General features: G+C 35.8%; 1 pseudogene; it reads right to left on the reverse strand.

The window, feature by feature from the left end:
* LOC124896780 overlaps positions 1 to 1,661 on the reverse strand; it is a 10,460-nt pseudogene extending 8,799 nt beyond the window's left edge.
* Between the last annotated feature and the right edge of the window lie 11,708 nt (positions 1,662 to 13,369).

Here is a 13,369-nt window from a genome sequence, read left to right on the forward strand (position 1 = left end):
GGAACGAATGTCTATCTTTGAGAAATAACTTGCACCTTGTAATTGGTCAAACAAATCATCTATTCTCGGAAGAGGGTACTTATTTTTTATGGTGACTTTATTTAGTTGGTGGTAATCAATGCACATACGCAAAGAGCCATCTTTCTTTCTCACAAACAACACATGAGCACCCCAAGGAGAAACACTGGGCCTTATGAAACCCTTATCTAGTAGATCTTTGAGTTGCTCTTTCAACTCCTTAAGTTCTGCAGGGGCCATACGGTAAAGAGAAATAGAAATGGGCTGAGTATCGGGAAAAAGATCAATTCTGAACTCTATCTCTCTATCAGGAGGTATCCCTGGGAGCTCATCCAGAAAGATATCAGAAAATTCATTGACGACGTTAAAAGACTGGAGAGTTGGAGTCTCAGACTTAGTGTCTTTGACTCTAACCAAATGGTAAATACACCCCTTGGAAATAAGCTTTCTAGCTTTGAGGTAAGAGATAAAATGACTCTTGGGTGACACAGAATTTCCAGACAACTCAAACACGAATGTACCCGGAAACTGAAACTTGACCACTTGGGTCCGACAATCAATAGAGGCATAAGAAGAATACAGCCAGTCCATACCCAGAATCACATCAAAATCTACCATGTCTAACTCAATCAGATCAGCCAACAAGACTCTATGAAGAACGGTAACAGGACACTTTTTATACACTTTCTGGGCAACAATCGAATCACCCACTGGGGTAGAAACTAGGATAGGCTCAGGAATAATCTCAGGACTCATTTCAAAATTCACAGCAATCAAAGGTGTAACATATGAGAAACTGGATCCAGGATCCAACAAAGAATACATATCAAACTGAAATATACGAAGCATACCAGTAACAACATCGGGAGAGTCCTCCTATTCCTGGTAGGACGGTAAAGCATAGAATCTATTCTGGTACTGCCCGCCAGCATTTCTAAAAGAGGCGCCCTGAGCTGGGTTGGGCAAGTCACTGGAACTGGAGCACTAACAGTCTGAGTCTAGGTCTGAGGGCGATAGTCATGACGCCCTTGTCCATCCTGTGGACAATCTCTAAATCTGTGACCCATGTCACCACATCGGAAACAACCCCTCTTCTCACCCCAACACTCACCTGAATGAGCCCTACCACACTTAGGACACAGGGGACAATTTGGCTTACTACCAGCACTGTACTGGGACCTGGATGTATATGACCTGCTACCTTGCTCCTGCCTACATCTAGGCATGGGAGAACTAACAAATGACGATGCTGGCATAGATGAACAATCCTGATACTGAGGGTGACTCCCTCTCTGCGATCTAGTCTGACCCTGTCCGTGCTGGTCGGACCTAGCTCTCTTATTCTCTCTCATTCTATCTCTCTCTTTAATCTTGTCTACCTCAATCTATTGGGCATGAGTCATCAGCCTAGAAAGATTTATCTCACTATTCAGCATAGCAGACCTACACTCCTTAACCACATAACTAGATACTCCAGTCATAAACTTACTCATACTAGCCCGATTATCAGCCACTAAGTCAGGAGCATACTTGGCCAACTGATTGAACTTTAGACAGTACTCCCTAACAGTCATAGAGCCCTGTCGCAGGTTCATAAAATCTTCCACCTTCGCCTCCCTCATCTCCAAAGGGAAAAACTTATCCAGGAATGCATCCTGGAACTCTTGCCAAGTTGTAGGGACAACTCCCTCACCCCTACCTTTCCTCCAAGCAACAACTCAGTCATAAGCAAGGTCTTTTAACCTATACACAGCCAACTCCACACTATGTTCCTCAGATATATGAATCACCTAAGTAATCTTCCGCACCTCCTCTAAAAACAACCGTGGATCCTCATCAGACTTGGACCCATAGAATTCCAGCGGATTCATCCACATGAATTCATGGATCCTGCCAGCAGCTGAATCACCTCCCTGCTGCTGTGGAGCTAGGGCCGGGTTGGCCTGAATATTTGCAGTAATAGCTTGGGCCAGTGCTTGAAAGGCTACCCAAAATTCAGCATAAGACACGTTTTCATTCAATGGATCAACGGGTTGAGGTTGCTGACCATCATTATTTATTCTCACTCGATATGGAGGCATATTTCTGAAAAAGGAGAGCACAAATCAATAGCAGAGAGAGATACTTTAAGCACGATAGACTTCTGAAAGAAAGAATCACACTTTTTCCTAAAACATCTTGTAGCCTCTTGCTCATAGATGTGGCACGCTATACACCGATGATCAAGACTCCACTTAACACGGCTTGTCAGACTCCCTAGGACACCTTAAAACCTTAGGCTCTGATACCAAGTTTGTAACGCCCCAGAAAATGGGTCCCGGAGCATCACACGGTACTTGAGGCTACGAGTAGCCACAAGCTAACCCTTTGAGCCATTTCATTCAGTTCAACACAAATCAACGAAGTTTCCATAAATAACCCTCAAATATCAACAGAGTAATCATCATCCAAGAATAAAAGAATTTTAGAAAGATAACAAAATACGACTTATTAGTCAACTCCCAACATCTATACTAGTCTTACAAGCCTCTAAGAAAATTAATAAAACTAGCGAGCCATTGAGACATGCCCCAACTGACTCATACTCAGTTATCAAATGTAAACAATTTCGTGAAATCAACATCAGACATTACGTCCTCAGAACATGAGGACTCACCATAATAGAGGATGTAGAACAGCGTGTTTGAAGAATCACTGTCGAACCTGGAACTGAGCACCTGAACCTATATTCCGAGAAAATATAGCCCACATTCGAAGATGTGGGTCAGTACATGGAAAGAAACCGAGTATATAGGGGTGTATGCAGTTGTATAAACATCATCATCATAAATATTTATAAGAAATATGCTGGATGTATGAAATACTCACATAGCCCAAAGAAAATCATCATAATCATGAGAGGCTGAAATAAGTACAATAACACATGTGAGTCATCATATAATTTGTCAATCACTTTCAGTTCACCAAGAATATCAATTCTCATAATGTAAATATCATTTAAATCTTTCAAAAGAATAACTTTCACAATTCCACTTTCAAACCACTTCATCATTCACCATAGACACAAGGAAACACACACACACTGGGAGATTCTATAACCGACATAAACTATGTGAGCTACATGGAGTCCAACGTACAACCCACATTGTGGAGAGCCGTCCTATCCTTGCTATCGGAGTAGGACTATCGATATTAAATCCACATAAACTAGTGATCACTATATAAATCAGCCTCAGGCTCACTCCTATGGGGGCACGTAGTTCTAGGAAAGTAAGGTCACTTTATACCTCCCACTCGGTGCTAAAGATTTCTCCTGGACTTAGCTCAGATCATTTCAAAGACAATCCACAACAAAATAATTTCAGTAATATATAAATATACATCGGGAGCTATCATACTTCCCATCTATCAAAATCAACCACATTGTAGATTTCTTTCACACTCGAGTTCAAAATAACTCAATTAAGACCAAAAGGTTAAATCATTCAAAATATCTCAAGTATTCAACATCAACGTGCTTATAACACATACTTTCTAAAAAAACACAATTTCCAATGGGGATTCACGACCCAAATATCAAAATCATGATAAATATCGTTCAAGATTCATGCTTTATATCTCCACACATGTAAATTCATCTTTTAAAATTATAAATATCAAGATTTCATAATAATCATCATAAGATATGGGTTCATGCTTCAAATTCATAAAAATCAAATAAAAATCATGCCTTTGTAAAGAAAATTACTTTTGGGCACAAGAATGAAAGAGAGTTCTTGTTGAAAAACCCCACATACCTTGAATGATGAACTTTAGATCGATACTCATTTTTGAGATGTTAATCGTGCCTTTGAATGATGGTTCTTGGAGTTTTTGAACTAGGAACTTGGAATCTTGAATAAATTTGCAGAATTAATGGTGAACTTTGGAGGTTCTTGAAGTTCTTAAACTAGGAACTTGAAATCTTGAATAAATTTGTAGAATTAATCGTGAACTTTGGAGGTTCTTGAAGTTGGATGTAGGAGCTTAGAGTTTTCTTTTTGAGGGAATTTGATGAAATATAACATATAATGCTTCTAATAGACTTTAATATAGGGTTTGGACGGATTTTGGGTGAGGGGGAATGACCAAAACGCCCCTAAAATCAAATAATTCTCGAATTTGTCCTTTGATGGACTGTTTTGATAGTCTAAAGTAGATCAACCATAACGTTTTACTCCGATATCCAAATTGGATGAAACCAATTTCATTAGAAAGAGGACTCTCATATATTTCCATTGATATATAGTATCTCACCCAGATCATTGTGTACGAGGAGTTATGATCGTTTGAAGTTGACCCAAAAATTCGCTTTTGATAGGCTGAAGTAGATCGACCATAACATTTTGCTCCGATAGACAAATTGGATGAAACCAATTTCATTGGAAAGAGGACTCGCAGAGATTTCCGTTGATATATAGTATATCACCCAGATTATTATGTACAAGGAGTTATGATTGTTTAAAGTTGGAGCAAAAATACGCCAGGCCTCAGTACTTTTTCCTGCACGTTTTACTGTTCACTACTATTCACGGTTCAATGGAATGTTCATAACTCGTCGCTCGGGTGTCCGTTTTGGATGATCCACATATCGTTGGAAATCTTATTCGATACTCTACAAAATGGTGGGTTATAATCTAAGAGATTCATCACGAAAAATTTATAATTTATTCTAGAAGATAGAACCCAACACGTTTACGCACAAAATTTCAATGAAAAATTTCTCGGGATATTACACCAACTTCTCAGCATCCTCATTATTATCCCCCTAAACTTTATCCGTGAATGCTAGAAATAGTTGCCTTTTCTGTATAAATTCTGCACCATTGAAATACTTCTCGACAATCTTGTTTGGTACATTCTCATAAAAAACAAAGTCATACCTATTAGATACACAATTCAATTCAGTAACGATAGCAAATTTCCTAGGAGTAAAATTAAGAGAGGTTTCTTTAGCCCGATTGACTATTGCAGAAGAAGAACTATCCTTTATCTCGAGCGACATAACACATTTGCATAGTTGTGCCTGAACTACACAGTGCTTCTTCTTTATGAAATAACCAAAAATGATATTGTCGCAAAACTTTTTATGCTGTTCCTTGTTTAATATGACTTGTATACTTTCTTCAATATCATTATCACTGTACGAGCATATATGAGGTGCAAGTCTTGAAAGTTTTTTAACAATGAATATTTCGTCACGCAACACCTATACAAAGTAAAACTACAACTTCTTAAACTGTAAATACAATTCATTGACACAATCACCTGTGTATTTAACTAAACTAACACATATAACATTCATATGTATTTTGAGCAAAAAAAAAAAAAACAGATTCATCACTAAAACAAAATACATATGATATCTGATATGTATGTATAAAATACAAATGTCAAAAACATATCAGCTCACTGCAATCCATAAATACATATCAGCAGAAAATATAGTACATATTAAAACTAGACCTTATTAAATTGTAAAGAACAACAAAACACAACCAAATCAGCAAAAAAATACATATAACATGCATATGTATTTTGATCAGAATAAAAATACAAAAAATACATATCAACTATATTAAAAAAATATATAGTCAAATAGCTCTTTATGAGTAGTTTATATAACAATATATTTTTTTACATGAAACTTATCAAAGTTAAACTATCATCTTCACAAAAAATCTTGCTACAATCCCTAAAAATAAATATCAGCAGAACATAAATACATATTAACTACTTGAAAAAAAATACATATCATACCCAACTTTGATAACATCTTTACTTAGAACGGAAAATACTTAACAATAATAGTAAAAAGAATATTTACAATAAAAAATACCTCTTCCTCACTGTCTTCTTCAGATTCATCGGCAGAAGAGTTCACAACATCGTCATCAACCTCAATTTCTTTAACTTTCCTTTTCTTCTCGTATTTTTTTTTTATTTTTTGATCTTTAGGAGAAGGAGTTTTCTTCAACGATTTTTTTTTAAATTTCAGTCATCTTTACCGGGTCGTTGCAAAGCTTGGACCTAATCTCCTTCGAACTCATAGATTTCTTCGACTGTATAGGATTTGAAACAACTTTAACTACATCTTCTTGAGTTAACCCAATACTAAAAGATGGTGCATAATCAGACACCAAATTAATATTCCGTATACCACTATTTGTTCGTAATTTTGGTGTGTGTTCAACCATTAAAGCATAACAAATGTTAAAATCAGATTTTAAGATGTGTTACAGTAGAAGAAAAAGGAAAAACCGCTAACATGCAATAACTGAATTAAATAGTTACCTGAAATAGAGGAAGATAATCCTTATCAGTTCATGCTAAAATAGTTCGAAAGGAAAAAATTTGAAGCACGATTTGAATGTTAATGGCGTAAAACTAGAGAAAAATATTTTAAAATAAGGAAAGAGAAAGAAGAAAAGCGTGAAAGGGGAGAATTTTTTGCACGACAACTTCTTAAGTGGCAAAAGTAGGGGACCATATTAAAATATTGCTACTGATGCTACAAAATGTAATTTGATACAAGTGTTGCTATTTTTTGTAATTTAATACTTAGATTTGCTACTCTATGTAGTTTTTCCTTATTTTTTTCATAAAGATTTGGTTAGGGGTGGGGTAATTGGGCTTGTCGGGGGGGGGGGGGGGGGGGGGGGGGGGGGGGGGCATGAATTTTTTTAAAAATAAATTGAGGGGGGGGGGTGGGGGTAGGGGTGAGAGGTGGGTAAGGGTAGAGAAAAGATTTACTTTATATTCATATTTCATTTAGAAATAATATGATAGTTGATTTTTTTTTTTTAAATAGTAGAATTTAACAAGTTCGAACAAGACATCCCAACATGAAATATTAGAAATATTTATTTGGTGTTATTCACACATCGCGCTAGTACGTACACTAGTTTACACATATAGAAGAGTATAATTTTTAACATTGCAAAAATAAAAATTCAACAATTTAATTATGGGAAATTAAAAAATTCCACAATAATAAAGTACTTAAATAACAAATAACTAAAAGCAATTAAATAAAAATAATTAACAAGTAAAATTTCAAAGCAAAAACTGACAATTAAGTAAAGGAATTAACAAGAAAAAAAAGCAAAGAAAAAACTGAAAGTGCGGAACTGTGTGTTAATACATGTTAATTAAAAAACTGACAGTAAATATATTGATTATTTGATTCCAAGAAAATTAATATACATTTAAAAGTGGATTGACAAATAAATGTGTAATTTTATTGATATAACCATCTAGTAACCCCTCAAACTATGGCTAAAGTTGCTACGACATACTTTAACTTTACTGGGTCTTATTACCCCTGAACTCAATTTTAACGTATTTTCATCACCCTTTTGTGTTAATGTTTACATAAAATGGAGTCCACATTAAAGGTGCCACATCATCTAAAAAGGATGACAAAAAAACGTTAAAATCTAGTTTAGGGGTAATAGGACCCCCATGAAGTTAAAGTGTGTCGTAAAAAAATTAGTCATAGTTCAAGAGGTTATTAAATGCTTTACTCAATTTTTTATTTAATTCATGTATTACTAATATTTACATAAATAATTTTTTTATTTAATTCATGTATAACTATAATTTAGTCATAGTTCCTACTACCCTGCATAAAATCATATATATTTTTTCTCATAAATTATGTAAGTATTAATCATGTAGGATTACAAAAACAAAATCAACTATCGTATAAAATTAATATAGGAATAAATTTTATCCCCAGTGCGTATCAAATATACAAAATTAATGCAAGAATAATCAAATAATTCATATATTAGGTTTGTTCTTATTCCATAACCAAACGGCTCCACGATGTATTAAGATTCTTATAAAATAAAATTTATGGCTATAAATGTGTAACGCCCCGAGTCTGTACCTCAGGCGTCACACGGTGTTTACGACCTCGAAGGACCACAAGCTAACTCATGACTGGTACCTGCTGTGAGCACTGTATAATAATATTGAAATAATGCAAAAATTAGGCTGAAATGGCATAAGGTTCATATTCTGAATACTGATGAATATAATAACTAAATAATAACATCTGCAAGACTGAATACTGTCTAAACTAGTCTAGTCTGATAAGCCTCTAACTGAACTGTCTGAAAGTGGAGTTGATGGGACAAGCCCCCAACTAACTCCGACTACTGAACTACTAAAGCTACTGAAATACTAAAATAAAAGAATATCCTCGATAGATGAGGACTCACTATTGAATCTGTTGCTACTAACTGAATCTGTCTAAGCGCGATCAGGAACCTGAACGTCCGAACCTATGATATGAGATATCATAGTGCAAAGAGAAAGTATGCGTCAGTATGTGGAATGTATTGGTATGCTAGATGAGGTAAGACTAAATGCAAGGGTTCATATGCATGAACAGTAACTGACTGAATGATATAGAGTAACTGAATAAGAGTACATGAATAACTGAAACTACTATAAAATACTAAGTATGCAATACTGGGCATATATATGTATACTATATCTAAGCTTTTACTGAAGCTAAGTACTGATTTCTGATACTGAGTATATTGATATCTGTAATTATTGATAACTAAATTACTGATAATGAGTGACTATGTCTGACAGTCCTGGTTCTGTAGAACTGAACTAGTTCTATACTGAGACTGAAACTGAGATAGTGGAAGGTAGTCATCTAATCGACATGCCCCTCTCTGAACTGATTGGGGTCTAACCTGTAACCTCAGTTGGAAGGGTGTCAGTATCGTGCCACGGGTAAAGACAAATTGCTAAGTCACCCTCATCTGACAAGTTCTCTAAACGAGAATGGTGGTACCCTCATTTGGCAGGTAGGACACCTCATTAACCCTCAACTGGAAGGTTGATGTCTTAACCTACGCTGGCTACGTAGTTCTGGAATGCAAGGACTGCTTCTAAGGATCACACCCTCTACTGGCAGATGAGTCCCTATCATTGGGTTCACTCGGTGCTGAATCCTACTCCTAAATGGATAGACACTGATTACTATACTGAGCTGAACTAGACTGATACTGAGTTTCACTGAGTTCTGTAACTGACTGAGTTCACTAAGTTCTATAATTTCCTGAGTACTTACTGCTTTGAGATTGTACCTGCGACTATTCTGTAACTACTGTAGCTCTAGGTAAACAACTAGATTGTCGGGTATTAGATACCCCCAGGACTCGATAGAATGAAAGTAAAGCAAAGCATGATCTTGAAAAGTTAAACAATGTCCACTTATCCATAATTCATTCATAGAGACATTTTATCAAACACTTGTAGGGCATAAGCTTGTACATATGCTAGCATGTCGTGATTTCACCATTTCATTCACATGGACATTCCATCAAATACATGGGGAGCATAACTTAATGCATATATACATGGACAACATGTAAATATTGTAACTACAACACCCAAACTTGCTAATTCAAGGATTTTAACATGGGAATTACAAAATTCAATATACAAGCTATTTCAATTTCATGGAATCTACAGTTAATCAAGGATTGAAACTCAATTAAGGTCATGAACATGAATACAATCCAATTTCAAGCATGTAAATCATGAATCAATAATCTTGTAGTTTTAAAAATGGATTCATGGACTCTATGGGTGAAAGGAACCCATAGATGAACACCTAACATACCTGGGAATATTAATTCTTAAAGGTTCTTGGAGGAATTCTTTAGTTTGTTCTTGATTTCTTGAAGCTAGGGTTTTGCTCTTTGAGAGAGAATGTTTTAATATTGAGAGAGAGTGAGTGAATAATTAGATAATAGGTTATTTAGGGGTTTAATTTCGTGTTTAGACTGATTAGGGCCATGGGAAAATATCAAATTACCCCTTAGAATAAATTAAATTTTGTCACTGAAAATCTTGAGTTTGAACTCCACCGTGATGCGGTAGTATTGCAGTAAGCCACTGGAATTGGGATGGTACTGTTCAAAAAGGGACAAACGTGAAAAGGAACCTTAGCGCGACGCGACACCATCACGAAGCCTCACTGGAATTTGAAAACTGGAAAAATAGCTAGTGGCGTGACGCGGTCGGTTTGTGTTGCCATACTGCACAATGATAATTGTGAACTAGAGCATTGGTGCGACGCGCCATTATAACAGAGCTTCACTGAAAACTGACGACTACCATTTGGCTGGTCTCCGTGACGCGCTGATGTGCCAGGTGACACACTAATTTACAAAAACTATTATAACTCTTCACTCGGGTATCAAATTTGGACGAATTTTATAATGTTGGAAAGCTGGATGAATTTCCTACGCATTGGTAAGCTCTAAACTAAAAAATACTGAGTATTTTGAAAATATTATATATGAGTACTCATGTATTGAGAGTTAGATTAAGCTAGGGAAATACGGGGTATTACAATATCTCCCCCTTGGAAATATTCGGCCTCGAATGAGATTGATTAAGCTGAGAAATACTGGTAGACTAAGTTTACACACTGAACATGACAACTAAAACATGATTGCATGACTGAAATCGCTGATAAGCTGAGTTTTCATACTGAAAATGCATATCTGATGCATGAGTACATGACTGAAATAATTCATGAATACATGACTGAATATGCAACGGTAATGGATACCAAGTTTGTAACCATAAATGAACAGGGAGCTGAGCAAAGCTAAGGAAGACTATTACCTCAAGTTGAATCTGAGTTTGCAGAGAAAAGGTGAGGATACTTGGTCTGCATATCTGCTTCTACTTCCCAAGGAGCTCCCTCAACGGACTGATTTCGCCAAAGAACTTTGACCAAGGAAACTTCTTTGTTCCTCAGTCTGCAAATCTGACTATCAAGGATTTGGACTGGAACCTCTTCGAAAGATAGATCATTTTGAAGATCTATGCCTTCTAAGGAAACTATGATTGCTGGGTCACCAATGCATTTCTTTAGCAAGGAGACGTGGAATACTGGGTGTACTGAAGTTAGATCTGAAGGCAACTCAAGCTCATAAGCTACCTTTCCGAAATGGATGAGAATTCTATAGGGATCGGGACAGCATCCAAGCGCACACGCAAGTGTACATGGTTTTATCAAGGAATATAGTGGCTTCAAGGAAGCCCAAGTATCGATCTCACAGGGACTTGCGTTCACCGCTTATCTAATTCTAGTCTAACTAATTGAGAAAAAAATAAACAAGAAGAGAGTTTCTAATTTTGTAAACTAAAATAAAATAAATAATGCGTAAAAATAAAAGTCTTGGGACAAGCAATGGAGAAAAGCCCAGGGTTAAAACACTTTGAACAATCATACTATGTTATTGAAATTAATTCGTTAACTTGCTTATCTTGGTTGATGATTCGTAGGGTTAACTGCATGATCATGGTTTCCCAACCTATAATCTTTTACCTAATTTGGACATTACAACTACATCGTTGAACGGGGATGTAATAATCCAATTAAGTTAATTAAAGTTATCATCCTACATATGAATCAAGTAAGGCATCTAAGTACATCCCTGTCCTAGAAGCGAAGCTCAATTCTTTATTTTATAAAAGAATAAAAACCCAAACTTTATTTATTCCCGTGTTCTATCTCCCTATTCCCTCTCCCGAGATCAAAAGGTTAACAATATATATATTCTAAGGATCGCAAATCCTTAAAATAATTAAAATAAGAATAAACAAACAACCAAATATGATAATCAAAAATTAAACGAATTTAATCCAAAATAATAGTAATCATGTTCTTGGCTTTAACCCCGGAAGGAGGGTTTTTAGCCACTAATATTCATAATCATGATCCAAATAATTAAATATATGATATGAAATATTAAAGACTAAAAATAAAATTAAAACCTAATAAACCATGGAGCCGCCTCCGGATAAACTCTCCAAAGCTGTCCAGCCGTGTAACATCGTGTTCAGGTCCATTATATATACTCCAATTTTGTTCCAAAGTTGACCAAATTTATGTCAAATTATGCTAATGTGCTCCAGCTGTATCATGTTTTTATTATAATAAAATAATGATACAAATCCATTTTTGAAATGGAATTGCAAATCCCACAAGTGTCCAATTATGAACCCACGTGCTTCCTCCTTATTTGACTTAACTTGTAGAAGTTGCACTGTGTCGGCACCTCTTCATTTTGCTTTAAAGGGATTATCAACGCGACACGTCGATAAACGCATTGGTTACATCGACGTAGCGCGTTGACTTCGCGTTGTCTCACTAAAATTTGCATTTAAAATTTTGATTAAGTGTAGAATATCCTATTCTTTACCCATGCCTTTTGTAGTGTATTTTCAATAAATTTTTGAGTCTTTTTATCATCAATATATCACCGTATTTAATTTATCAAGCCTCCTACAATATCATACACCAAATATTAAACATCAAAACAACACAATATTCTCAACATCAAATCAAAACAAGAGCTAGGATAAGGCAAATTCGCAATGATCTTTCACTCATTATCCCGACTCTTTACTTAGTCAAATTATATTTTGCACATTACAAATAAGTTATTCCACTCATAATTACACATTTAAAATATTTGGAATAAATTAAACACATTAAAATCCACCGAGATCAACTAGACGCACACCTAGCTCAAGCTAGTAAAACTAGTTTTTCGGGTTGACTCTAAATTACTCCATTAAGCGCAAAATTGTTTGAAAAATACCTTGGACATTGTAATCACACACTTGGACACTTAAATGCTTATTTTTATTAATATGAACACGTTTAAGCACACAAATTGTTCTCAAACCAAGGCAAAATAATCTATAATAATGATACAAAAGTATATAAAATCACCTCAGATCAGACCGACATACCGGGGACTGAGCTTTCCCTTCTTAATGAACCTCTTTACTCCCTTCATGGGAAAGATTTTTAAGAACACAAGATCACCGACCTCAAACTTGAGATCCTTTCTCCTCACATCTGCATATGACTTTTGTCGACTCTGGGATGCCCTAAGCCTTTCTTTGATCAACTGAACCTTCTCTAAGACATCAAACACTAAGTCAGGACCTGCTACTGCGGCCTTACACACCTCGAACCAACCAATTAGAGATATACATCTCCTACCATAAAGAGCCTCAAATTGAGCAATCTGAGTACTGGAATGATAGTTGTTATTATATGCGAATTCAATCAAAGGCAAATGGTCATCCCAACTACCTTTAAAATAAAAAACGCATGCTCTTAATATATCTTCTAGAGTCTAGATGGTCCTTTTTGGTTGGCCATCTGTTTGAGGGTAAAAGGCTGTACTGAGGTGAACTTGGGTACCAAGACCCTTTTGGAATGCTTTTCAAAAATAAGAGGTAAATTGGG

This window comes from Capsicum annuum, chromosome 3 (genome assembly GCF_002878395.1).
Source record: "Capsicum annuum cultivar UCD-10X-F1 chromosome 3, UCD10Xv1.1, whole genome shotgun sequence".
Taxonomy (NCBI): domain Eukaryota; kingdom Viridiplantae; phylum Streptophyta; class Magnoliopsida; order Solanales; family Solanaceae; genus Capsicum; species Capsicum annuum.